We start from the raw sequence: 24698 nt of genomic DNA on the forward strand, positions 1-24698 counted from the left end.
AAGATGAAAAAATAATGACATGGCCCCCTTGTTCACCTGATCTGAACCCCATAGAGAATCTGTGGTCCCTCATAAAATGTAAGATCTACATGGAGGGAAAACAGTACACCTCTTGGAACAGTGTCTGGGAGGCTGTAGTGGCTGCTGCACGCAAGTGTGGTGCCCCTGAGGCTTCAGTCGCCACAGGGCACGGCACCGGATTTTAGGTGTTGTGCTCATCCTAGATTCCTGGGTGATCAGTGCCGATTCCACACAACATCACATCCCAACACACGCCAGTTGTCAGGACACACACCGGGTCAGGGTTTAAGGCAGGTATTCCATTAAAGCTCGAAGTAGCGACCAGTATACCTGGTTATGGAGACTTAAGTCCCATTCAATGTCCTATAGGGGTGGTGCCTGGCAGAGGGAGTGTGGGAGGAGTCAGTAGGTAACGTGGGCAGAGCTAGGTTTAAAAGTGATTAGTTGAGGAGAACTGGTTAGGACCAGTTTGAGGCAGTTGGTCTGAGGAGAAGGAAGGTGGCAGTTGAGAGGACCAGTCAGTTCCAGTCAGAGAGTGAGAAGTCGACGTGGACTCAGCCAAGAGCTCACTAGAGACTTGGTGAAAAGACGAGTGCGGTCACTGGGGAGTGAAGTGTCAATACTCACAGGACCGAACACAGTCAGGGTGTAGAGCCCCAGATTAGGGGACGCTTCAGGCTCGCCTAATAAATCTACCGGGAGAGAAGATTGTACGTTTCTCGGCCCACCATAGTGTCCGAAGCACAGCAGCATACGCAGAGCCTGGGAATTGGGACAGAGGTACAGCCTATTGAAAGCTCATGCTGCCTGTGAACGGACTGGGACTTTTTATACAAAAAGCCAAGCAGGGGCCTTTGAAAGCTACAGGCTACGGGGAACCACCAGTAACAGAAAGGTGCATGGGAGAAGAATTCACCGGGTCACAACCGGCACTGGGATCCAAGGAGTTCGGGAATGGGATCGCCTGAAGCTCATCATGGTGGAAACTGGCACCCTGCGGGGATAACAAACAGTGAGTAAAGACACCTTGAACCGCAGCCTTTGTGTCGCCTAATTCTTCCCGCGCCCTGTCAGCCCTGCAACATACAAGCAGGAGTACTACAAGTCCCATCCATCCCACTGCTGTTGCTGAAGTCCACCCGGTCCCTACCTTACCACATCCATTTCCACCATAGACTTTCCTAATGGTCGCCCCGGGGTACCGCTCCACCTGTGGGGAGCAAGAAACACCTCAGCTGCCATAACACCGGCCCCGGAGGTCCCGTCCAGCAGCGGTGGCTACAAAGCCACAATCCACAGGTGGCGTCACAAACTTTATTTAATATTTGTTTATAACTCCCATCACCATCCCCCATCTGCCATTTTGATTGACTCAACCAGGGTCATGGAGTCGGGCCCCGCCACCGCTGACTACCCCGGACTAGTCCGGCCCGACACCAAGTCACCTAAGACCCTGGGGCGGGCGAGTCACAATATTGATCGTAAAAAGATCAAGCAACTGACAGAATCTATGGATGGTCGGCTGTTGAGTGTCATCATAAAGAAAGGTGGCTATATTGGTCACTAATTTTTGGGGGGTTTTGTTTTTGCATGTCAGAAATGTTTATTTCTAAATTTTGTGCAGTTATATTGGTTTACCTTGTGAAAATAAACAAGTGAGATGGGAATATATTTGGTTTTTATTAAGTTGCCTAATAATTCTGCACAGTAATAGTTACCCGCACAAACAGATATCCTCCTAAAATAGCCAAATCTAAAAAAAAAACACCCCAACTTCCAAAAATATTAAGCTTTGATATTTATGAGTCTTTTGGGTTGATTAAGAACATAGTTGTTGATCAATAATAAAAAAAATCCTCTAAACTACAACTTGCCTAATAATTCTGCACATGGTGTATTGTCTATTTCCTGCTCTCTCCTGTGACATGTCATGTCTGGGCAGAGACTGATGACATTGGACACTGACTTCATGACTTACGGTTTGTGGATCGGTAGGCATAAGTGCAGTTGAATCCTTCCTTGATGAGTTTCCATGTAAAAAGAAAGTCTTGCCACCCTATACACATACTCCCCTGGAGGAAGCTAATGCGAAATCCACGTTGGGATTGTTCTTTTTCCCCTCAGAACTTTATTTTCCACTGCTTCTGATCAGCATTTGAGCCACTTCTTCAGTATTTCTTATTTTTCACTCAGGTGTTTGGTCCCTTGGCCCTTTATGCTATAGTACCTATAGTACAGTGTGAGAGAATAGAATCCATTTTGTTCTCATTGTGTCCATCTTGTCTTATAGGTAATGATGTCATAAGGTTTAGCTAACATTGATGGGCAGGGAAGTTTCACATTTCTTTTCACTCCCCTATTGTTCATATTGGTGCATAATTCGGAAGAGTTATTTCTTTGTTTGAGGTACTATATAAACTGGTCACATGATATAAAAAAGCAGACACTTTCAGTACACCACAAAGCGTGTGTGCTGCAATGACTTCCCGATCGCTTTTAAAACAAATCTTGTAGTTCAAGAGGCATAGAAGGAGTGTATTTCACTCACTGCAGCTACATAGCTTTATACTCAATGTCAAGCAGCAGCTGCAAAAGTAAACAAGATCTTAGGATATATAAAAAGAGAGAGCAAAACCTGTGATTCCAATGTATTGTTTCCCCTCTATGCATCACTTGTAAGGCCACTTCTAGAATCCTCCCACACTCCAAAGATATACTGATAGGGAATCAATAACACTACATAAGTGAGTAAAATATATTTTTTTTACATTTTATTACTTTTGCCCAAGGAAATCACATTTTAACCTAGAGAGAGGTAATTTTTTTCTTTTTTTATTTATTGAGCTATATGGGCTTTTTTGTGTTATGGGCTCTATTTATTGTTACCATTTCACTTTTTATTTAGTTTTTGTGAGGCAGAATGAACAAAGAGCAACAATTTTGCAATTGTTTTTTGTCATTTGGGTTAGCCTCATTCACATTATGGGGGTAAATATTGATACACTGTTATTAGGAACGGAATCTAACAGTCCCTAGTATATGGCAGACCCCAACCTGCCATCACAACCCTTGACAGCGGCAAACAAGGGATTAAACTTCTAGAATCGGTGAGACCACTTGTCCTAGCAGTTTATAACTTAAGCCCGGTCTGTGTAACATTCATGTCGGTACAAAGGCTATACATTAAGATCAGCATGACATTTATATATTTTATATTCGTCATAGTGCACAAACTGACATGATCATATACTTCAAATTGTGTTAAGGGGTTAATATTTTGTTCCCCAAAAAATAAGCATTAATTTAAATATAATAAAAAAAAGCTTTAAAAGATGGAGCAAATATTTTAAAGGACTTAGTATCACAACTTTTATATTTTTTTTTACTAGTTCATGAAAATTTAATTGCATACATAAACTTAAAAAAAACATAATTGTTATCGTTAAGAATATTTTCCGATGTTTAGAAGTGTTGAGAATTTTTATTATTTTCCCCCTCATTAAGTCTAATTATGTTTGATTCATTGATCAGATTAACACGCTCTCACCCTATATTTTTTTTAACATTTTTCATTATCTGTTTATTTTACCTCGAAAAGACTGATGTTATATGCTTTGTAACAGGACTATGTCATATATAGAAAGCCTACCTTATATATATATTTTGTTACCTTAATGAGGTAACAAAACTAAAGTTTTGAAATATCTGTACAAGGGAACCTGTCACCAGAATTGTCCCCTATACAGTAAGCTGCAGCCACCACCAGTGAGCTCTTATATACAGCATTCTAGAATACTGTATATAAGAGCTCAGGCTACTCTGTAGAACGTAAAAAACAGTGTTATAATACTCACCTGTGGGGCGGTCCATTCTGATGGGTGTCGCTGCTCTCCAGTCCGGCGCCTCCTCTCTCCTTTCCATCGCCTTCCTCCTTCTTCGGAAGTCCGTGTGCATGACGCATCTACGTCATCCACACAGGCCAGCATTGCAGTCCTACACAGGTGCACTTCTCTCTGCTCTGCTGAGAGCAGATCAAAGTACTACAGTGCCCATGCACGGGCTGTTTTTGACCTTTACTCTACGCCTTCAGCAGGACAGATCAATGTGAGCCTGCGTAGGGACCAATGCCGGTCTGTGTGGATGACGCAGGGCGCGTCATGTACATGGGCCTCACAGGAAGGAGGAACACAATCTCAGCAGAGAGGAGAGCAGCAACACCCATTGGACTGGACCGCCTCCCTAGGTGAGTATTATACACCGTGGCCTGGGCTCTTATTTACAGTATTCTGGAACACTGTATATAAGAGCTAATTGGTGGTGACCGTAGTTCCTAAGAGAAAAACCTGGTGACAGGTTCCCTTTAGCAGTGTGTCTAGCATTAAAAATGCTGTTTTCAAATTTTTTTCCTGCCATATGCCTGTCTTGGAAAAAATGCTAATCATTTACGGCAATCTCTAGAATTTGTTTCCTTTCCCCTCTGACAACTAACAATATTGCTCTTACTAAAGGGCATGTTACACGCTATGATTTATCAAACAATATGTTGTCGGGGTCATGTCGCGGGCGGAGGAGGGGACGCTGCGCTCTCCCACTGCTTGGGTCCGGCTGCCGCTGCTGCTGCGGCCTCTGCTGCTCGGTGACTCGAGCGATGGGCCGGATCCCGGGGACTCGAGCGGCGCTCCTCGCCCGTGAGTGAAAAGGGGATTGGTTTTGGGGATTTATTGTCCGTGATGCCCCCCACGGTTGTGGTGATTGTGTGGACACCACCGCTGCTCTGTATGGGGATCCCGGGAGCGGTGACAGGGAGCAGCTTTGTTGTTATTTCTCTCCTCCGTGGGTAGGGGGTTAGTTGTCCCGGGGCCCGGTGATGGGGTAGAGGTGGATGGCAGGCCGGGTGCGGGGCCTGGTGTGGTGCAGGGTCGCGGGGGGCAGCGCTGTGCCTCACGGCACGGTGGTACTCACTCAGCCTGAGACGTTGACACAGTTCTCGGTAAAACACACGGCTGGAAAGACGGTTCCCACAGACGGCTGCTGTTGCTTTTTCCCGGTAGTTAACGGTGACTGTCTCTTTCCCTGCACCTTGTGTAATGTTGGTAGCCATGGATTCCCACCGGTAACCCGCTCCCCGACTTGGATATGGGCCGGAGGAGCCCCTCTTTGCCCGCAGGCGCTGGCCCTGAGAAACTGGTGCCTTGGCGGTGGCGGTGTCTCTCTCATCCGGTTGGACTGTTGCCTTCAATCGGGACTTAGTTGTTTGGAGACCCGGGGGTCCCCTTCACTGACGGATTTGGAAAATTCACGGCGACTCCAAGCCTTGCCGGGATCCGAAAGGCCCCTGCCAATGGTGCTGGCTTCTCTTCATATACCGGTCCGGTACCGCCGGGCCACCGCCCGTCCACGGTCCTTTCGGCAACCTCCGATCAGCCTCCACTGCAGACGGTCACCGCCGTCTGCTAACCTTGCTGTCTCTGTCCGGGGCACACACCCGGACCAACTTCAGGCTCTACTTCTGTCACTTTTCTCCTCTCCACTCCTTTCCTCCTTCTACTTCCTCCTCCAAAACTCTATCTCTCCTCTCACTTCCCTAGCTTCACTCTAACTGACTGTGTTCTCCCTCCTCCAGGACTGTGAACTCCTTGGTGGGTGGAGACCAACCGCCTGGCTCCACCCCCTGGTGTGGACATCAGCCCCTGGGGAAGGCAACAAGGATTTTGTGTTTTGACTTTGATGTGCCTACAGGGAGTGTGGGGTGTGGTGGTGTTGTTACCTGTGGCCCCTGGCTTGTCCAGGGCGACACAGTCACGTCGTTAGTGACGCACATCCGGCCTCGTTTGACATATCGTAGCGTGTAACACAAATGAGCGACTGTGAACGAGCAAAAATACTCACCTTATCGTTGCTCGTTGACACGTCGCTCATTTTCAAAAAATTGAACGTCCTTCTGTGCTCCGGTTGTTTATCATTCCCAAGGCAGCACACGTCGCTCCATGTGACACCCCGGGAACGGTGAACTGCAGCTTACCTGCGGCCGCCGGCAATGAGGAAGGAAGGAGGTGGGTGGGATGTTTACGTCCCGCTCATCTCCGCCCCTCCGCTTCTATTGGTCGTCCGCTGTGTAACGTCGCTGTGACGTCGAACGTCCCTCCCCATTCAGGAGGAGGATGTTCGCCACCCACAGCGAGGTCGTTTTGAAGGTAAATACGTGTGATGGGGGTTACGACTTTGTGCGACACGGGCAACAAATTGCACAAACGATGGGGGCGGGTGCGATCACAAATACGATCGCACGAGAAATTGAAACGTGTAAAGCAGGCTTTGCCCTCCTCAGCTATACCTCCATGCTTTTTCAGAGGCTCTGCTTCTTCCCAGACAAGCAGTGTCTATTGGCTGCTCTCCAGAGGACAGAGGATCATCAGGTAGAGACCTCCTTATGATATAGAGGGATACATCCCAGGAGGCAGATTTCCAGAATTATATTGATGATTTCAACTTAAAATTCACTACTTTTTTAGTGATACTACTATTAATTGTTTGGCCATTGGTCTGACTATGAAACCAGATTTCCTAAAAGTAGTTATACCTCCTTATAGGAAATGCACATCTTGTAATTCAATTCTTACATTTGACTCCTGTCATCCTTCACACATTAAAAGAAAAATATAGATAACAGAACTTATTGGAACCAAAAGAATAGCTGTCATGGCTGTCTCTCTGCATTACAAGGCTAGTGACAGATTCAGGGCTAGAGAGTCATTTCCATGCTTGGCTAATAGTACTAAACATGTTTCCTTTCCTTTGGTAGTCATAGGGTTAATGTCAGTTTGCTTTCCAGCAGCTTCTGACTCCTGGTCAGGTGTTTCCAGTTTGGGACCACTCCCAATCCCTTTATATACCCTCTGCTCCCAGCAGAAGGTGCCGGTTATTCTCTTTGCCCTATAGATGCTGGTCCTGGAGGTGGAAGGAGCTGCTAAAACCCTCTCTTGAACTTGCTGTGTAGGCTGCAGTGTTGGTGGTGACTACAGAATTCTGTTGTAGTGTTGTAGTGTTTCCCCATCTGCCTTCCTTCCCTGAAGTGTTGTTTTAGTGCAGCAGTGAGGCTAGTGTGGAGCCCAAGGCTGCTGCAGCGGTCTGGTGCGTTACCTTCAGGGACTCCACGGGACGGTCTGGTCACAGGTAGGGAACCTTCTCTTTAGGATTTTCGTGACGCCACTCTCGGTATTGCGGTCAGGGGACCGCCACTGTAGGTTAAGGGACGCCTGGAGTTGTTGGTAGGTGCAGTTAGATGGTGTGGGCCCCCGAAAGTAGGGCTGGCCCCAGGGCCCGTTTTGAGTGGATGGAACCACAAGGCGCAGAATGACTCAAACACAGTCCAGGGAGTCTTTTAACATGTTTACTCACTGTTTGGTGGTTACTGTGAGATGCCCGGGCGACACTATGATAACCAGGTGGAACCAGGAATCCCAGAAGGCTGTTCTGAGGGTAGCTGTCCACTCGCCCTCCTTGCACTCCTTTTGTTTGGGAGGACCCCTTACATGAAGTATGGTAGGATTCCTCCAGAGAAGCTGTTTCTGACCCCCGCTCCCCTCTCTGGCCCATCTGCCGGCAGCGTAGACCTTGGTGGGATGGCTTTCCCCTTGGTGGGAGGCCCTATCCCCTTATGGGCCTCCTGGTTGCCGCTTGGGCTCGGACTCTGTGTTGTGGTGGCTGAAGGTTGAGCAGCTCTGGATGATTAGCTGTCTGCTCTGGGGACCTGTCTCCCCTTGCGTGCTGGGATACCAGTGATCCCCTTACTCGGCCACCTCTCTATCGGTGTCTTTCAGGCTGACCCACAGGTTCTCCTCCGTTTTCAGCTACTGCACTCCGCAGGGCCTGGCTAGCATCAGAGACCTTCTGCCCCCTTCCACACTCCTCAACACTCTACTCCGACTGCTTGCTCCTCCTTCTCCTCCTGTCTGCCCTGCTTGCTAGCAACCAGCCTCTGAGCACACCCCTTGATGGGAATTGAAAGTTAACCCCTTCTGGCTACCCAAGGGTCCCTTCTAATGGTGTGGGAGACCTGGTCACTATGTGTTTGTGTGTGCACACCTCATTCTGGCCTTTGGAGACTACCTGGAGGCACTGCCCCAGCATGGGTGCAATACTCTGTGGTGCCTGACCAGGTCAGGGGCGCCACACTAGCATCCCTTAACTGCGCGCTCTCTAGCCAGGGACTATTATAGGGTCTCTCAGAGCTTCAGGTTCCAGCTCGGTGACAGGTGAGGAACCTGTATAGGGACTGGCTAGGAGTGCAGGGTACAGCGGCAGGTAAGTGGAGGAGCTGTTCAACTTCTCTCTCCCTAGTCATAGGGCCCTCCGTTGTTAAAGTGTCCCCGGTGTACCCCTTGTCTGTCATAATGTTACCCCTGTGAGGTGTGTGTTTTTCCCCATGTTGGACCTTCCCCCAAGTCTGTGTCATGACAATAGCTTAGAACATGTTATGCTACCATGGAAACTATTAAAATATTTACTAGGCTCCATGACAGAGGTTATCGAGATTGGACCCTTAATCATGCTATAACCATAGTTGATGATATAGACCGTAAAAACGTTTATATCAAGATCGTATTAATTCAAATAGTGTAAATAATACCATGGGTGATTCTATTCTTACCTTTTCTACTAATTATAGACCCCAGTTTAATTATATTTTATCTATTATAAAAATATTTGCCATAGTTAAACCAGAACCCCAAGATGATCCTTAATAACAAAATTTGTTTTGTAGAAAAAAGGCTCCTCCCCTTTGTACTTTATTATCTCCAAGTTCATTTCAGACCAATAAACCTTCTCACAAATCCAGTTAGATTTTCAGGGCTTTTATAGCTTTTGTACATAAAATGTCATTTGATATGGGTAGATTCAGATACTTGGGTTTTAAGATTTGTAACTTTATTTATTGTAATAGTGATCATATTGTATATTTGGTTACCTGTGCAGAATAATAATAATCTTTATTTCTTTACAATTCAGAGGTTCATATACTTTACAAAAAGACATTCCTAAATACAATAATGGAAGCAAAAATAAAGACAGCCCTGTTTGAAAGAGCTTACAATCTCTGGACCGGGACATCTCATTGGAAGAACTGGAGGAAGCGCTTGGCCAGACACAAAATGAAAAAGCTCCGGGAACGGATGGCCTGCCTGGAGAGTTTTATAAAACGTATGCACCCTTACTGCTACCCAAACTACTTAAGGTATTTGAAGAGGCTGAAAGGCAGAGGGTCCTCCCGCCCTCTATGAGGGAAGCCTTAATAGTCTTAATATTAAAACCCGGAAAAGATCCTGAGATCCCGGATTCGTATCGCCCAATTTCTCTCCTACAAACAGACATTAAATTGCTTGCCAAGGTGCTCGCCAATAGGATGTCCCGAGTGATCTCATCTATAGTGCAGAGTGATCAGACAGGATTCATTCCATGCAGAGCCACATCTATGAATCTCAGGAAATTATATTTGGGAATTCAACATAGTTCTGAGGTACCGGGGGAAAGGGCAATTTTGTCTTTAGACGCCGCTAAGGCGTTCGAGAGCCTTGAATGGGAATATATGTGGGCTGTACTTCGGAAAATGGGCTTTGGACATAGATTCATAAATTGGGTAAAACTGCTATATGACTCACCGGTGGCGAAGGTTAGGGTTAATGGCAGGGTCTCCGAGTCTTTTCCTCTTGGAAGAGGTACTAGACAGGGGTGCCCGCTTTCACCCTTGCTGTTCGTGACTGCAGTGGAGCCGTTGGCAGTGGCAATACGGAAATCCAGGGAGGTAGAGGGATTTCGGTGTGGAGCCGTGGAACAAAAGATATCATTATACGCAGACGATCTACTCTTATATTTAGACAGGGTACGTTCCTCGATTTTGCCGGCAATGAATATCATTCGGGAATTTGGACAGAGGTCTGGTCTACGAATCAACTGGTCCAAGTCGGCTTTAATGCCGTTGGACCCCCTTCCGGGGGACTTTTCGGACTTACAGATTCCAGTTCCTGTGGTCCGGGAGTTTAAATATCTGGGAGTAATTGTCAGCCCAATCCCGAAGGATTTCCAGGCCCTAAATCTGGAACCCCTGTTACAGCGATTCAGAGCAAAAGTGCATACCTGGTGCCATTTGCCGCTATCAAATATCGGCAGATCCAATTTAATTAAAATGGTAATGATGCCACAATTACTATACCTTATACATAATTCTCCAGTGTGGATATGTAGGGAATTTTTTGTAAAAATTAATACAATATTCCGGGAACTTATTTGGAAGAAAAAGCAAGCTAGGATTCGACTGGAAGTGCTACAGTGGGGAAAGGAGGAGGGAGGACTGGCGGTACCAAACCCATATATATACTATATAGCCTCCCAGATGCCACATCTGAGGGGTTGGGGCAAAGAAGGAGGGTATGATACCAGTGGTGATATAGTGAGAGAGGGATCAGTATGGAAGTACCCAGGTTGCCGGTTGGATGTGGGACAAAGACAGATAAATGGGGCACGATATCCCACACTGGCTATGATATTCCGGGTGTGGGACAGGGGTAAGTCTCTTTTGGGGATAAGCGGACCTACAGAGCTCTGGCCACTGTGGCAGAACCCCGACTTGCCAGAAATTAAAAAATTAGTAGGGTTCAGAGGATGGGAGGATAAAGGGATCCATTTAGTGTCACAAGTACTACAAAATAATACTCTTAAAAGCTTTGAACAACTGAGAACGGAGTTTCACCTTCCGCATGTCTTCTTTTATCAGTATTTGCAGCTGAGACACGCACTGGAAAGACAGGGGAGGACAACGGAGGACCCGGTAACAGTGACACATAATCAAACATTACATAGGCTGCTTACATCTGAGCCCTCTAAGGGTCTTATTTCGGAACTATATGAAAAATTTCTACCTGCCCATCTGGAAACACATCCATTGATTGTTAAAAGCAAATGGGAACGAGACGTCGGTCCCCTGATGGAAGGCCAGTGGTCTGATATATTGGAACAAGTTCCTAAACTGGCGGTATCGGAGTGCCAAAAGCTGTCTCAAATATATCTCATCCACAGGGTATATAAAACTCCCAGTCTACTATTTAAGATGGGTCTCAGACCAAACACACAGTGTGTTAGGTGTGGACAGGATGATGCCCATTTGATGCATGTTATGTGGGAGTGTGGACACATTGGTGATTTCTGGAACCAAACCCTGGGACTTATAGATCAAATATATCATATCACAATACCACCGTCGCCCCGCCTGTGCCTGTTGAGTCTGTGGGAAGGAGAAGTGGATCCGGATTCTCCTACAGCCCTGGGAATAGCCCGTATCTTGTACCAAGCAAGAAAGCTACTTGCATATCACTGGTTAGACCCTCTACCACCAACATTACCAGAGCTCAAAAACAAATTAAATAACGTCATAAGATTGGAAAGGGGAGTTTATTTAAAAAGAAAAACATTGAAAAAGTTTTACAACATTTGGCGGCCATGGAGGGAGTTGCCGGGCCTACCCTCTAGTGCACTGGTTCGGGATGCAATGCTGGACCGGTTACTGTTGTGCCTGCAGTGATGGCATGTGTGAGGAAGAGAATTAAAACTAGTTTTTTCTGTGGCGAAGTGGACTTTGAATGAAGAGGTGAGAGGACTGGAATGGTTTCATGGATGACTGCACGGAGAGGGAGGGGTGGGAGAGTATAGCAATATGATGTGGAGCGACACGGCTGATGGAGGAGGTGTTTCTGTTAGTCTCAGGCATTATTGCATAATTTAAGTTTTGTTTATTTGTAGAGCCACGAGGTTTGTAGGCTCAAGCTATATAATATAATTATGATTTGAGAACTCTTATTATATTTACATACATGCAGAGAAAGAACCTGATTTATAAACCACATGTGTTTATCTGTTTATTGTTATCAGTTATATGAAAAGTGAAATACTCTGTATTGATCCCTAATGATTTAATAAAAAAAGATCTGATTTAAAAAAAGAAAGAGCTTACAATCTACACTGAGGTGGGAGTTACACAAGGTTCAGGTGGTTATTTACAATGACGGTCCAGCCATCTCTAAGAAATGGAGGATAGATAAAGGCTGCATGAGCTGGTTATCAGCCAATCTTTGTGATGCTTTTGGGTGCGGTGGAGGTTGAGGGAGAATTATGTTCTGAGAAATAGTGGAGGGACTATATATGAATCGACTTTGATTAGGGAGGGCCACCCTAACAGTTGTGTTTTTAGGGAACATCTGAAGCTTAGTAAGTACGGAATCATCCTAGTTTCTTGGGGTAGAACATTCCAGAGGATTGGTGCAGCTCATGAGAAGTCTTGGAGCCAGGAGTGGGTGTTTCGGATTAGTGTGGATGTTAGTTGAAAGTCATTTGCAGAGCGTAGAGAAAGGGTAGGATGATAGACAAAGATGAGAGCAAAGATGCAAGGGGTGCCACACTGTGGAGAGCTTTGTGGGTGAGAACAAACAATTTAAATTGGATCCTATATTGTATGGGCAGCCAGTGCAATGACTGACACAGAGCGGAAGCGTCCGAGTAACAATTAGCCAAATAGGTGACCCTGGCTGATGAATTAAGGATGGAAAGTCTAGTGAGGGGAAGACCAATTAATAGAAAATTACATTAATGAAGGCAGGAATAGATCAGGGCCACAGTGAGGGTTTTTGGTATTTCCATGGTGAGAAAAAGGCGGATTCTAGATTGGCATATTCCATATGTCATAATATAGACAGCAAATAAGAGTCTAAAATTTAAATTTTAATCCTATTAGATTAAAAACCCAGATTGGGTGCACATAACCAATAACTCCCTAGTGTTCTGACATCTCAGACAGTACCAATGTTGTTAGATATGGTAAACAGGGAGCCAAAAGATATATAACAAAAATAATCAAAAAAACACAAAAACATAAACAATAATTGAGTAGATTTTTTAACCCAGAGGGACAGTGGTCCACTAAATGAGTACTAAAAACAATCAAACAAACTCAATATACATAAATAAAGAGCTGTATATTGGTCCTCAAAGGAGAGACTAACAATATATCCTATTACTCAATATGAGAAAAAAATGGGAACAATCTCACCCATGTTCAGCAGCCTGGGGCATCTGAGGATTTCCTCCATGTGGGTCCTCCTTGCATTATCAGGTTGTCACTGACCCTACACAACCCTAAGGAAAATAGCTTATCCTGTTGCCCCAAGCTTCTGCCCTAAGAAGGACAGACCACAGCTAACCCTCTCTTTATACCCCTACACCGTTCCTAGCCACGTCCCGACGCGTTTCATCATGTAAGAGTCATCAGGGGACTCCGATGTTTTGGTAGAGGTTAGAGGTCTTGTGCCCAAGCTCCCAGAATAACACAAGGGAACCAGAGCAGCAGTGGTAGAGGGTTATTTGAGGACTGCTGACTCTACTATTCCATATGTCAGCTGCATTATAGGACTGTGTAGGGGCCAGAAACAGGGGACCCCAAATGTTTGGTATGTCACGGTTGCTGTTCTGTCATGAGTGTGCAGGGGCCGGGTTCCCTGGGTGGTCTGCGAGGTTGATGTTCCCTGCTATCCACCCCCACACAGTATCGACAGCCAATGGATTGACTACAGACACAGATCTCGGGAATAACAGTCGCTTTAATACAGCAGGAACGAAGAAAACCAACACGGAATATATGTTTCACAGTCTCTCTTGTGTAGGCTGCAGCAAATACAACTTGGAGTTGAATACTGAAGTGCAATTAGGGTTCTGGAGTTGTAAGAGCATTAATTGTTATATACGTAATACTGGTGTGCTTTTAGAAGCAGATTCAGGGTCTATTGTAGCTTAGAGTAGGAGGGTAGGTGTAATAAGAAGATTGTACAGACCTGGAATCCTGGGGTTAGTACCACCGCTAGTCAAGGCACGTGCAGAAGTATTTCTAAGCAAATGTAGAGTGTTGCCCAGCGCACTATGGGAACTGGATGGCTGGTGCGTGGACAATGGCGAGTAAGCCACTAATGTTACGGTGGGATGGGAGACCCTCAAACTTTCCAAACCTGGGTGCAGTAGGTTCTTCTATATACTCAGAATGCCCTACTGTCTGAAGAAGCACATGTAGATCCGGACACTGAGGATTCAGAATAGCAAGCCTTTAGTATATTGGCTGTGGAAGTCAGGAAATTATGAGATTCTAGGCCTTAGGCCTGGAAGGGAATCTTGTGGTGAAGAGACTTCACATGTGCTCTGCTACCGGAGGAATCTTGCCAGAACTGGATAATTCCAGCTCTATCTAGCCAGATAGAGGCTGGAAGAAGCCCCACCTATTGAGCCATGTGACCAAGTCACTGGTCGATAGGACAACACCCAATTTACACTTAAGCCTCTTACAGTGAAAGGTAAATATAAACCATACATTTTCACCAGTAGATGGTGTTGGGACACAACAAATGAGAAATACATTAAATATAAGTGGATGTGTTTAGAAGTGCTTATCTAAAGCTCACAAAGGACTACATGTGGAGATCCAGCTGAGGAGTGAGTTGTAGTGTGCGGGAGCCAGAAGCGTCTTACCTGGACCAAGGAGAAAAGAACTGGACTGTTGCTCAGTGGTCCAAGGTTTTCTTTTCAGCTGAAAGTAAATTTTGCATTTCATTTGGAAATCAAGGTCCCAGAGTCTGGAGGAAGAGTGGAGAGGCCACAATCCAAGCTGTTTGAGGTGTAGTGTGAAGTTTCCACAACTAGTGATGGTTTGGGGAGCCATGTCATCTGCTGGTGTAGCTCCACTGTATTTTATCAAGACCAAAGTCAACGCAGCCGTCTACCAGGAAATTCCCTCTGCCGGCAAGCTTTCTGGAGATGGAAATTTCATTTTCCAGCAGGACTTGGCACCTGTCCACACCTCCAAAGTTACCAATACCTGGTTTAATAATCACAGTGTCACTGTGCTTGATTGGCCAGCAAACCCGCCTGACTTAAACCCCATAGAGAATCTATGGGGTAATGTCAAGAGGAAGATGAGAGACACCAGACCCAACAATGCAGATGAGCTGAAGGCTCCTATTAAAGCAACCTGGGCTTCCATAACACCTCAGCAGTGAGACAGGCTGATCGCCTCTATGCCACTTCGCATTGATGCAGTAATTCAAGCAAAAGGAGCCCCGACCAAGTATTGAGGCATTTACTGTACAAACTTTTCAGTAGGCACCAACATTTCTGAGTTTAAAATATTTTTTTCAGTGGGTCTTATATAATATTCTAATTTTCTGAGATAATGACTTTTGTTTTTCATTGGCTGTAAGCCATAATCATCAACATTAATGGAAACAAACACTTGAAATAGATCCCTCTGTGTGTAATGACTCTATATAATATATAGGAATAGATCCCTCTGTGTGTAATGACTCTATATAATATATAGAAATAGATCCCTCTGTGTGTAATGACTCTATATAATATATAGAAATAGATCCCTCTGTGTGTAATGACTCTATATAATATATAGAAATAGATCCCTCTGTGTGTAATGACTCTATATAATATATAGAAATAGATCACTCTGTGTGTAATGACTCTATATAATATACAGTATGCGTTTCCCTTTTTGCATTGAATTACTGAAATAAATTAACTTTGTGATGATATTCTAATTTATTGAGATGCACTTGTATATGTACCCTAAAAGGCAAGTCTGGAGAAATACATGGAGTAATTGCAAAAAAAAAAAAAAAATATAAATGTTCATGTCTCAAATTACAGAGACAAAAAAAAACTAATATTCATGAATTTATTTATTGTTAACAAACCTAATTTGTAATGGGGGGAGGAAATAAGTTTGTAGAATCTTTCTCCATTGACCCATGTTCATATGATTGGTGAGAGACCCAGCAATTAGACATATATCACCTCCTATATTCTAGATAGGTGATAAATGTCCATTCCGGAATGACCCAGGTTTTGGAAAAATTTGATGCACTCAATTATGCAAGCAATTCAGCATTGTCCTATTTCATTCCTCACCTTTTAGATTTAGCATAGCTAATGAAAAACTAAGTTTATATATAAAATATCGCTGGGAGTATTCAGGTATTTCCTTTAAATATTCATTTATGATAGACTCCTACCACATATTTATTCCTGCACATAGTAATTATGTCTTTATTTAGCCCAGTTTCATTTTTATGTTCTTCATGATGCCCTGGACTAGTCAGGTCGTCCCAGGTAGTCACACACAACACCACACCCCCTTCCGATTAGGTGACATCAGTCAAACTAAAAAGCTTGTCACCACCCTCCAAGTTTGATGTCCACACCAGGGGGGTGGAGCCAGGCGGTTGGCTCTGCTCACTGAGGAGGTCACAGGCCTGGAGGCGGGAAAACACAGACACAAGTTCAAGTTGACAGTGCAGAGTAGTTTTGACAGTGGAGGAGAGAGGTTGAGTCCAAGGGCAGACCTGCACCCAGGCTTGCCATAGACTACTCCGGTGGCTGGGTCGGAGCCCAGTCACCTTTGGCAAGGAGGCAGATGGTGGTGGCTGCCTACAGGAGCTGGGATTACAGCCGGTGGAACCAAAGGGACCGGGGTCGAGCGGTGGGCCGCCGGTACCGAACCGGGGAACCGATTGGAAACTGGAGCACCAGGAGGGGTACTCAGACCCAGACAAAGCCCCGAACCGACAGGGCCGAGTCAAATCAACTGATTGCGGACTGGACTTAAGGACCTATCCCACACAAGACCCGTTAGAAGACAACAGCCCAACCATACAGGGTAGAGCCACTACCAAGGCATAGAGACCCAAAGGGCCAGTGTCTGTGGGCAAACGGGCTCCTATGGCATATACAAGTCGGGGAGCGGACTACCGGTGTCTAGGCATAGGAGTCAAACATTTACACACAGAGGTGCAGGAGAAAGGCGGAAACCACCAACCTATACCGGGAGAAGCTGCAGCTGGCTGCGGGCCCTGTTCATCACTCCGTTTGGTTTACCAGAGACTCCAGTGTATTGTATCAGAGTGAGCACACCAGTGCCTTCGGGCCACGCACCGCGCCGCACCAGACCAGCGTCCAACCCGCTCCCACGCCCCAGCACCTCTCTCGGGCCCTTGAGACCATCGCTCCCCTACCCATGGAGGGGTCAACACCAAGCTGCGCAACACCGTCCCCGGGAGGCCTAGTTAACGGCAGCGGTGGTGTCCATCCATTCACCACAACCCGTTGGTGGCGTCTCGAACTTACAATTCAAACCAAACGTCCACGGCCCTGGCCGTGGAACCCCTCACCCAAGTCCCAGCGTGTAGCTCCAACTCCCTTGCAGAGCGACGTGACCCCCGGGTCCGTGAGAGGCTCAAGCCACCACCCCGCAGTACGAGCACGGATCCGAGCGACTCGGCGGTCACAGCCAAGCCCGCGGGGCGGTACAATTTCAGTAATCAAAAATAAAATTCCAAAACCAGATTATTCCACTATTTTACAATTCTAACATAGTTTTGCCCAACATCCCTTCATCAATGTATTCATTGCTTTTGAAGGATCCTTCTTGCTAAGATTTATTTTATTGTCCAAATTTTCACAGTTTCTTTTTAGACTTTGCTTTTTATAAACTAAATTCTGTTTTACCTAAATTTGTTGGTGCACGGCCTTCTTTCTAACATGTGATCATCAGGCAAATCCTTAAAACATTATTGACTTTATTTTACCCTATAACCATTAGACCATTCAACTTTTTTCTTCTCTTCAAAACATCATGTATATGCTGAGATGTCAGCCTAGCTCATCCCTACAATCTGGATTTAATTCTCAAAACTCTATCAGCTCTTAAAAAAGTAGCCAATTATCTACGGATTGATAAATTCTAAGGTCCCTGCTTCATACTGATTCTCCTGGAATTTTCTACAACCTTGTCACGAGGGTTTCAGGTAATACTGCCGGCTGTGCAGATTCTCCTTTCTCCAGAGCTGCTAGAATTAAGTAGATCCTCTGGTCTCCTGAAATTCTGAGTGTGATCAATAGTCAGGTGTTACCTATTGCCAATTAGCTCTGCAATAAAGGCTTCTCTCCTAGTCCAGGTAACCGCTGGTGATAGTCTGTAGTATACTTGCCCCTAGAGGTAACATGTGTGCTGTGGACCAGGAATCCATTCTGAGAACATTTTCTGGGTGAAAGTTGTGCTCTTTTCCCTTTATTCGTGCTGTTTGGTTTTTCCACTCTGGTCCGTTCCTCATTATTACCTCTTGTTGTTGGAGTGCTTTGTATGATTGCTGGTTTTTTTTACCCCTGTCTGTCTAATCCTCGCAGTGTCTTTATCCTAGAGCGAGACTAGTGTTTCCGCTGCCCTACACTACATAGGGCTGAGTCCAAGGAAAGACATGGCTAGGCACTCGATCGGAGACAGGGTGAAAGAACCAGATTAGGGACATTAGGGAGAGCAGGGATCAATCTCAGGTGAGTTTATGAGGTGACCCTGCTCTCCTTTCCCTAGTGCAAGGCCCACTGTTGTAACGTGTACCCTGTGTGTTGCAGCGCTCGCCGGGGTTTCCCGTGTACCTGGAGGAACCTCGGTAGTCACTGTGTGACAAACCACTGTTCGGATGATCAACATCTGATCCACCAAAATCCACTGCGACAGATTTATGAAAAATCTTTGTTTACCGTAACAACTAATCACAGTTTAGTTTTTTTGTTTTTTTTCTAAATGATTTTAAGAAATATAAGCTACTCTATATTTGGTTAAAATCGGCCACAAAGATAGTGTACTGCCCCGCTCTCAGCAGCCGAGCTGCTCGGATCCGGCCCTTCTGTGGGTGGCTCGAGGGTCTCCGGACTCGGGGGCCTCATGGTCACTTCAAATGAAATGGGGTAGTGATGGGATGATGGATGTGGGATGTATATGTACGGGCTGAGCCGTACGGAGTTCGTGACGCTATCCAGGGTGTGTGGTGATATCGCTGCAGTTACGAGACACCCGGGGGAGATGTTGTGCAGCAAGTTGTTAACCCCTCCATGGGCAGGGATGGTGGCCCCGGGACCCGTTGGGGGTTTGGCGATGCAAGGAGATGGGCAACCGCAGGGTGTTTGTGAACTCACTATTAGAAAACACACGAGTCTCTCGCAAACCAAGGTGAAGGTGGTCGGTGCCCGCAGCCGGCTGCGTTCGGGTTCCCCCACCCGGCTGGTGGTCTCTGTCTTTCTCCTGCACCTGTTTAGAATGGTGGACTGCCTGCGCTTGCAACTTGAGGAGTCCGCTCCTGGCTTATGGTCACCTAAGGAGACCTTTGCCCGCAGACGCTGGCCCGTGGGATCTCTGAGCAGTGGCGGTGTCTTTCTATCCCCCTCGGTGGGCTGTTGCCTTCAGTCGGGACTTTGGGTGGGAGAGGACCTCTAGTCATGGCCGCAATCAGTTAATTAACTAAGTCCAGTCGCTTCTGGGCCTAGCTCTGAGGGAGGTGACTAGGGTTTCTGGTTTGGCTGATGTTACCTTGTGGGGGACTGATGTTGTGCGGGGCGCTATCTGTGACTACCTGGCTAGTCCAGGGCGTCACACTCCCACTTTGTTAAACACAGACCGTCCGCGGGCTGTCTGACCACCACCGTTTTTTTGCTTTTTGAACTGGAAAAGATAAAACACATGCACAATTATAATAACATATTTAGATTATATGAAGGCTTGGTTTATTCCCTTACGGGTGGCAGTTTGCTTAAACCTTACAATAAAACAATTTTATTAACCGGGACGGGACGGGACCGGGTCCTTTTCATTTTTGCCCACCCAAGCAAACATAGCCCTGGTGCCACCGCTAAGCACTGGTGCGCACCCCTTTTCCCCAGTCCAGGAAACGGGTTCGGGTCTGGGTGTTGCCCACACGGGCCGGGTAATAAGTTCCTCAACCGGCAATCTCTCTCAGACACCCCACGTCCAGGGGACCCCTGACCCGGAGGATAGTCACCGGTTTCCATGGTGACGGGACCTCGGCCTACTCTGCCGCAGGCCCTTCCTCCAACCAGCCTCTCCTGAGACTGCAGGACGATGAAAAGGGTGGTTAGGGACTATTTACAAGGCCCAATAGTTTTTGGGTTGGCCTGCAAGTTCTCAGCCATGTCTTTTTGTATGAAAGATAATAACGGGAACGTCAACAGGGTCCTAACGGGGACTTGCAGAATCTTGCTGTACTACTACATAATATTGTGCTGCTCCCCAAGCTGTCAGGAGACGGGCTTTCCGAACCAAGTGTCGTACATCCCGGGGTTAAGGGCTTGCACGGAAGTCTGGGCTGGCTCCACAGGCGACGCTCTTTCCTCCAGGAGCCGGGCCACCCGGGGCTCGCCCGTCTCACCGTGAGCGGGTCCTGTCTCCTGACGGGTCGGCGGGAGTGGAGGGGTCTGCGTAGCTTTATCCTGCCGGGGTGCTTTCCATGAGGCGGGTCTCTCGTTTGCCCACACCACGGCCACCATTTTATGCATCTCCTCCTTCCAGCCCAAGGCTTGCTGCATCGACTCGACTCGTACCTGGATACAGAACTGCGCCAGCTTCCATTCTAACCAAGCAGCGGTTCCCGGCGGCAACCGATCCCATGCCGCCTCTGCTCCTGCATCCGAAGCGGGAGCTGTAGCCTCCTCGTCGGTTGTTTCCCCCACAGGCGCCGCCGCTCCAGCGGTCGGCGTGGGGCAGGCCTCGGGTTTAGGAGCAGACATCCTCCATCTGCTCCCCCTTGGTCCTTTCCCGGCACTCCTCTTTCTGGCCGGCAAGTTTCGTTTTGCGACTTCCGGCTTTGCTTTTTGTCCGAGTTCCCAGGGGGCGGGGCTTCAGTTTCACGCCCTTTCTCGGGGAAGGAGACCTTGGGCGGGAATTTTCGCGACAAAAGATGGCAGCAAGATGGCGTTTTCTGGAAATTTTTCAACGGATCACCGCTGACTTCAATACAATGCGCACTTCCACAAGGTAAGTGGATGGGTAAGTATCCTGTTCATGACGCCAGAAATTTGAAGTGTATTGCTCCGCTCTCAGCAGCCGAGCTGCTCGGATCCGGCCCTTCTGTGTGTGGCTCGAGGGTCTCCGGACCCGGGGGCCTCACGGTCACTTCAAATGAAAAGGGGTAGTGATGGGATGGTGGATGTGGGACGTAAATATACGGGCTGAGCCATACGGAGATCGTGACGCCACCCAGGGTGTGTGGTGATATTGGACACCACCGCTGCAGTTACGGGGCACCCAGGGGAGATGTTGTGCAGCAAGTTGTTAACCCCTCCGTGGGCAGGGATGGTGGCCCCGGGACCCGTTGAGTATTTGGCGATGCAAGGAGATGGGTGACTGCAGGGTGCTAATGTACTCACTATTAGAAAACACACGAGTCTCTGGTAAACCAAGGTGATGGTGGTCGGTGCCCGCAGCCGGCTGCGTTCGGGTGCCCCCACCCGGCTGGTGGTCTCTGTCTTTCTCCTGCACCTGTTTAGAATGGTGGACTGCCTGCGCTTGCAACTTCAGGAGTCCGATCCCGGCTTGTGGTCGCCTAAGGAGCCCTTTGCCCGCAGACGCTGGCCCATGGGATCTCTGAGCAGTGGCGGTAGCCTTCTATCCCCCTCGGTGGGCTGTTACCTTCAGTCGGGACTTTGGGTGGGACAGGACCTCTAGTCCTGGCTGCAATCAGTTAATTAACTAAGTCCAGTCGCTTCTGGGCCTAGCTTCAGAGTCTGAGTACCCCCTGTGACGACATGGACTCTCATGGGTTAAAGTTTCTTAACATTCAGCCAGACGTATTGTTCTTTTGTGTATTAACTCATGTTTGCTTAGCTATTGTTTCTCCAGACCCTTCCAGTAATCATTGTAATGTAGTTGTGTATTGCTAATGTAATTACCTTAGTAGCCATTGTCTAGTCTGTGACTTGCAGACTCCATGTAGATAACCTCAGTCTTCCTACCCACATCATTTAAATGAACATTATCCATGCAGCTTGAAATTCCTCCAATGGGAGAAGCAATCTTGTCCAACCAATCCGATGAGGCCACAGTGTACCCAAAGGGAAGGCTGTGGCTATAAAAGGGAATTTCTTTAAGTCACCAGGTTGTTGTTGATGGATGTGCATGATCCAGTCTAAGCTCTTAGGAGCTGGCTAGAGGATCAGGATACCTTGTGGCTTCAATCTAGGGACTTTGGTTCCGATTGGAGACCATATCCACAGTCTAGGGATTTCGACTCCGGCTGCCAGGATTATATCATCATACCAGAGACTACTTAAGGAGGAAACTCAGGTTGGGACAAATCGGTCACCTGGTACAGACTTTGCAGACCTCAGCCAGCTTCCTAAATCTGGCGTTATTCCAATCACGGTGGGTGCCCACTGAAAGCGGGGTGCTGCTGGATTGGAGTAATTAGCCCTGGAACATCTGAGGCATGGACATTCTAAATCCCTGGTGAGCCAGCGGAAGGGTGAGACTCTGTTGCCTGTTACATTTGTGTGTTATGCTGGTTATGTGTTATGTGCCGTTAATATTTTAGGGATCCAATAAAGTCTAATTATTGTGGTTCCCTCACCCTGTGTTGTCTGAGTAGTGTTCCGCCCACGGTTAAGGAGGTCGTGCGTTCAGTTGGGATGAGCCCGGGCCATGCTGTCTTTCTAAAGGCGGCTGGGCCAGAGGACGAGAGCACCCACTGAGCCCCGTGTCTCCACACCCCCCTGTGTGCTCCGGTTTCCGAGTCGGTTTCCCGGGTCGGTACCGGCGCGCCACTACCCTGTCCCGGTCCACCTCGGTTCCACCGAGCCGTCTTCCTGGCTCCTGCAGACGGAGACCGCCATCTGCCTCCTAGCCAAAGGCACCAGGGCTCCTACCCTGGTACCTGTTCAATTTGGGTATTCGCCTCTGCTGGAGCTGGACACAGCTCCAGCCCACACTCCTCTCCAACTTGAACTCTAGACTTGTCCTGACTTTTTCCCGCCCCGGGCTGTCTAAAACACCTAGGTGGGCATCTTCCAACCGCCTGATTCCGTCCCCTGGTGTGTCTATCAAGCCCATAGGGGGGTGACTAGGGTTTTAAGGTTGGCTGTGTGTTACCTGTGAGGGAAAGGTGTAATGCGGGTCCCTATTTGTGACTACCTGGCCCGGCCAGGGCGTCACAATAGTTTCTCTTTTAAAAAGTTTTTAATAATTTTCCCTTAGGTCTCCATTCATATTTATATAAGTCATATACCACGTGGTACAACAGCTATGAAGAAAATGTTGACGAACCCTACCTAAAATGGAAACTTCATTTTGGCACATTATTTGTTATTTTCACTATAGATGTGCGGGCTCTCTGTTTTTATATCTGCTGTAGGAGTTTTGTAAAGCTCCCCATCTGATAATTGTGAAATCTAACGATCTTTCTAGATGTTTGGTAAGTCATATTACTGAGTGGCTTGAAAACTTTCGTAATCAACCTAAAGTTCTTGTGTGTGCTCTTATCATATCCTGTCTAGACCACTGTAAAACCCTTCTTTGTGCATTTCGCTAGACTGGCTCTTCGCCAATCTATTATGTATAGTAGAGCGAGTCTTATGCTGTACCTCTCACCTCCTGCTCCTTGACGGCTCTTGTCTTTATGCCTCTTTATAACATCTGCCTTTCATAAAATTTATTTTCTGTGCAACTTGGACAACAAGCTAGATCCCTCTGTAACTGGGAATCTCCAATAAGATCATATTAATATTGGAATATTAGACCACTAATATAATGAATGAGTTATTCTGGAATAAAATGTTCAAGATGGTTGTCTAGTCTAGAAAGGTCATGTGAAATGGACATTTAGGGAATGGTGAGTGAATAGATGAGGTTCCCCTTTTAGCCAGAACAAAGAGCAAGTTCAATGACTGTATCTGTGCCGCCCCCGTGCCAGCAGCATTTTGCAGCGGAGCACCGCTGACAGTCCAGAACAAGGCGTACTTTCACTGGGTGAGTGAATGGGTAAGAATCCTGTTCGAGACGCCAAGTTTCAGGGTGTGCCACCCCCGTGCCAGCAGCTGGTGCTGCTCGGATCCGGATCTACGGTATGGCTCGAGGGGTCCTCCAGACCCGGGGGTCACACTGACACTCCGAATAAAAGGGGAACGTATTTATACGGGATTGGTTGTAAAATGTCTGTGATGCCACCTACGGTGTGTGGTGAGATGTAGCCCCACCGCTGCCATTGCGGGGCTCCCGGGGACGTTGGGCTGGCAGCTAGATGTTAACCCCTCCATGGGTAGGGATGGATGTCCCGGGGCCCAGTGTCTCTATGCTGAGGTTGGTGACTGCAGAGGCTGGCGCACCTGGCCAGGCCGGGGATGTTACTCACGGTCGAATAAAGCACACAAGTCCTGTGGTAAACCAAGGGGATGGTGGCCGGCTGCCGCAGACGGGTGTATCTGATTCCACACCCGAGTTGGAAGTCAAAGTCTCTCTTCTCTGCACTCAGTGTGTTGTAGGTAGGACTTCCCGGTGTGAAACATGGGAGTCCGCTCCCGGTTCTTTGGTTGGGAGCCGTGTCCGTCTGACGCTGGCCCTTAGGATCTACGGGCCCTGGCGGTTGACCTATCTCTCTCGGTGGGTGGTTGTCTACTTTTTGGGACTTAAGTTGGGACAGGACCTAAAATCCTGCCCTCAATTGGTTAATTAGCTAGGCTGTCGGTGCTGGTCCTGGCTTCAGGGTCCAAGAACCCCCTCTGTGCACATGGTTTCCGGGTCG

This window comes from Anomaloglossus baeobatrachus, chromosome 6 (assembly GCF_048569485.1).
Source record: "Anomaloglossus baeobatrachus isolate aAnoBae1 chromosome 6, aAnoBae1.hap1, whole genome shotgun sequence".
NCBI classification, from domain to species: Eukaryota; Metazoa; Chordata; class Amphibia; order Anura; family Aromobatidae; genus Anomaloglossus; species Anomaloglossus baeobatrachus.